General features: G+C 41.4%; 1 pseudogene; it reads left to right on the top strand.

Moving 5' to 3' along the window:
* Positions 1 to 2073: 2073 nt before the first annotated feature.
* On the top strand, positions 2074 to 3583 carry LOC142861092 (postacrosomal sheath WW domain-binding protein pseudogene; annotated as a pseudogene).
* Positions 3584 to 4574: the final 991 nt, after the last annotated feature.

Raw genomic sequence — 4574 nt, 5'->3', positions numbered from 1 at the left:
TTGGAAACACTCTCCTAGACATCGGCCTGGGCAAAGAGTTTATGAAGAAGTCCCCAAAGGCAATCACAGCAGCAACAAAAATAAATAAATGGGACATGATCAAACTACAAAGCTTCTGCACAGCCAAAGAAATAGTCATGAAAGTAAACAGACAACCTACAGAATGGGAGAAAATTTTTGCATCCTATGCATCCGATAAGGGACTGATAACTAGAATATACTTAGAACTCACGAAAATTAGGAAGAAAAAATCAAATAACCCCATTAAAAAGTGGGCAAAGGACTTGAACAGAAATTTTTCTAAAGAAGACAGAAGAATGGCCAACAAACATATGAAGAAATGCTCAACATCTCTAATCATCAGGGAAATGCAAATCAAAACCACAATGAGATATCACTTAACCCCAGTGAGAATGGCCTTTATCAAAAAATCTCCAAACAATAAATGCTGGCGTGGTTGCGGAGAGAGAGGAACACTCCTACACTGCTGGTGGGACTGCAAACTAGTTCAACCTCTGTGGAAAGCAATATGGAGATACCTTAAAGCGATACAAGTGAATCTACCATTTGATCCAGCAATCCCATTGCTGGGCATCTACCCAAATGATCCAGTGACACTCTACAAAAAAGACACCTGCACTCGAATGTTTATAGCAGCACAATTCATAATTGCAAGGCTGTGGAAACAGCCCAAGTGCCCATCAATCAAAGAATGGATTAATAAAATGTGGTATATGTACACCATGGAGTACTATTCAGCTCTAAGAAACAATGGTGATATAGCACACCTTATATTTTCCTGGTTAGAGCTGGAACCCATACTACTAAGTGAAGTATCCCAAGAATGGAAAAACAAGCACCAGATATATTCTCCAGCAAACTGGTATTAACTGAGTAGCACCTAAGTGGACACATAGGTGCTACAGTAATAGGGTATTGGGCAGGTGGGAGGGGGGAGGGGGGCGGGTATATACATACATAGTGAGTGAGATGTGCACCATCTGGGGGATGGTCATGATGGAGACTCAGACTTTTGGGGGGAGGGGGGGAAATGGGCATTTATTGAAACCTTAAAATCTGTACCCCCATAATATGCCAAAATAAAAAATAATAATTAAAAAAAAAAAACCCACTTCATTGATTTTAAAAAAGAAAATTTGCCAAATAAAAAAAAAAAAAAAAAAAAAAAAAGAAATGCCGTGTTACTCTTCAACTTAAAACTCTGTGACTTCAGAAGAAGTGGGGATATGTGGATCAAAGGGTGCAAAGATCCAGACAGACAGGAGGCATAGGTTTTGAGATCAATCTCACAGCAGGGTGCCTATAGTCAGTAATGATGTATATTTTGGAATAACTAAGAGAGTACATCTCAAATGTCTCACCATAAAAAATGAGAGGTAAGCAAGGATATGTTAGTTGGCTCGATTTAATCATGCTACATTGTATACATATATCAAAACATCACATGGTACCCCATAAATGTACATAATTATGATTTGTCAGTCAAAATAATATTAATAATAAATTTTGAAAAATGGGGAAAAAATCCATGATGTCTGCCCAGTGTCTAAGGTATAAGTATTTTGGTACTTGTTCATTCTTGTAAGCACCAGGTATTTACTGAGCGTGAGCATCTTTGACGCACCTATGCTGTTCTAGCTATTGAAGATACACTGTAGAAGAGATGTGGATAAATTCCCACCCTTCATGGAACTCACAGTCACGATCATCAAGCTGCATCTGACTAGCTTTTTGACCATTTTGTCTTCCAGTTATCCCTAGTAAAAGACTTCAGAAGAGTATTGTGTTGTACAAGCACAACATCGAGTGTGGGTTTAAGTGTCTGTCTTCTCCCCTGAACTGTTAGCAAAGCCCATTCTTACCTTTCTTTGCATTTCCAATATACAACATGTAAGAAGTGTTCAAATATGTGGGTCTGACACGTATTTAAGGAGCATCTGTGCCAGGTGGTTATGGGACACAAGCTTTGAAGACCATCAGGAGGTTTCACAAAGATCCGTGACCTATTCCACTGTGTGTTTTCTCTTCCTGCTTTTGATAGAAGGAAGAAGAAAATGGAATCTTTATCCTAAAAGTTTCCTTGAATTCTCAACAGTCTTAGCAAAAGACAAAGGTTCAAATAAGAAGAAAGTCATTTATGTTTTGTTTGACAGCAAGCTGCTCCGGAGTGCTAGATAGGTTGATTTAGAGTTTGAACCACGTACAAACAACTGAACCAAAAGCAAAATTTAGGTGGGGGGAAGGGGCCCGAAGCAAGATGGCGGTAAACCAGACCCACAGCCAGGACCGCCGTGGGGTCGTCATCGCCTATGGTGAAAGTCTCCTGATGCAGTCTCCAGATGTGGAGCTCTCCTTCCCACAGCAACCAGAGGGCTCCAACCTCTTTAGTGGTACTAAGAGGGGAACATTGGTTCTCACTTCACACTGGTTTCTTTCCTTGCTTAGGTGATTTTCTTGACTTCCCGCTCAGTAAATTATCCCATGTTGTCTTTTATGATGCCATTTGACCTGATGAAGAACTGTACCATTGAACAACCAGTCTTTGCTGCAAACTACATTAAAGGAACTATTCAGGCAGCTCCAGATGGTGGCTGGGAAGGACAGGCTACTTTTAAACTAGTCTTCACAAGAGGAGGTGCAATCACATTTGCCAAATTGATGAGCAAAGCTGCCTCTGCTGCTGCCCAAGGAGTTCCACTTAGACCTGTAAATGCCTGGTTTGGCCCTATACAAATTTTTGTTACTAGTCAAGGGAATATGTGCACTCCACAGACACCTTGTTCAGTAATTGTCTATGGAGCCCCACCCATGGGATACGGCACCCTGCCTCCAGAGAACAGAGCCCCACCTATGGGAAATGAAGGCCTGCCTGTGGGAAATGGAGCCCCACCTGTGGGATATGGAGCCCCACCTGTGGGATATGGAGCCCCACCTATGGGAAATGAAGGCCCGCCTGTGGGATATGGAGCCCCACCTGTGGGATATGGAGCCCCACCTCCAGGCTACAGAGCCCCACCTATGGGATATGGAGCCCCATCTGCTGGATCTGTAGCTGCCCAGACTCCTGAAAATGAGGCTTCTCTTCCTTCTACCTCATCTCAGGCCCATTCTCCACCTTCTAAGATATAAACCTTGAAGACTCACCAAGCAAAGAAGCATCCTAAAATTGAAGTCAGGATAAGGAGGACTCAGGTATGTGATCACAGGACTGTCATAGGTAGTTGTTCCACCCCTTGGAAGGGCAGTCTTAGGAGGAAGGTGAAGCTTTGATTCTGTGTGTGTGTTTTTGTTATTTTTAAGAGACAGGGTCTTGCTCTGTTGCCCAGGCTGGAGTGAAGTGGTGTGATTATAGCTCACTGCAACCTCCAACTCCTGAGCTCAAGCAATCCTCCTGGCTTCAACCTCCCTAGTAGCTAGGACTACAGTTGCATGCTACTACACCCAGCTAATTTTTAAGTTTTTTGTAGAGATGTTACACAGGCTTATCTTGAACTATTGGCTTCAGGCAATCTTCCTGCCCAATGTGTCTAGATTTTAGAAGCAGAGTAAACTCTTTTTTTTTTTTTTTTTTTTTTTTTTTTTTTTTTTGAGACAGAATCTCACTTTGTTGCCCAGGCTAGAGTGAGTGCCATGGCGTTAACCTAGCTCACAGCAACCTCAAACTCCTGGGCTCAAGCAATCCTACTACCTCAGCCTCCCAAGTAGCTGGGACTACAGGCATGCGCCACCATGCCTGGCTAATTTTTTCTATATATATTAGTTGGCCAATTAATTTCTTTCTATTTATAGTAGATACAGGGTCTCGCTCTTGCTCAGGCTGGTTTTGAACTCCTGACCTTGAGCAATCCCCCCCATCTTGGCCTCCCAGAGAGTTAGGATTACAGGCGTGAGCCACTGCCCCTGGCCCAGAGTAAACACTTGACTAACCATGCTGAAAGGAAGAGTATCATTGTAGGGCTTATTCCCAATAATTTTGTTGACATTGGCCAACATTTTAAAATAATCATCTTGAATGTGAGTATGGAAAAAGTTTCCTGCCTTTCTTCCTTATTCCCATTCAAGAAACATTTACTATGCTCTATTTGCTAAGGCACTAAGATATGTGCTAAAAATACCATGTTGAACACTTAGCTGTTTTTCACAACATTTATGTTAATGGAAGGATGGAACAACCTAAATTTCCAATATTGAGAATTTTATAAATTATGGTACATCCATACAATGGAGAATTATGCAGTTGTTGCAAAGAAAGCTGCCTTTGAGAAGGCCAAAAACAATGAAGCAATGAAGAAAAAGGTTGACAAATTTGACTATCAAAAATTTGAAATTTCTGTACGTCAAAAGTTAAAACATAGGCAACAGACTAAGAGAAAGTAATTTCCAATATCTGTATTAAATAATTTATAATTAGAATATATGGGTAACTACAAATAGACTCAAAAGAAAAGAAATGACAAAAGACAGGACTTGCCAAATAACCAAGGCAATAGCATGTCAGCCAGGTGTGGTGGCTCACACCTGTGGTCCCAGCTACTTGGGAGGCTGAGATAGGA

The sequence above is a fragment of the Microcebus murinus genome, chromosome 2, assembly GCF_040939455.1.
Source record: "Microcebus murinus isolate Inina chromosome 2, M.murinus_Inina_mat1.0, whole genome shotgun sequence".
Classification (NCBI taxonomy): Eukaryota; Metazoa; Chordata; class Mammalia; order Primates; family Cheirogaleidae; genus Microcebus; species Microcebus murinus.
The sequence above is the reverse complement of the archived record's forward strand: the minus strand, read 5'-3'. Positions and strand labels throughout refer to the sequence as shown.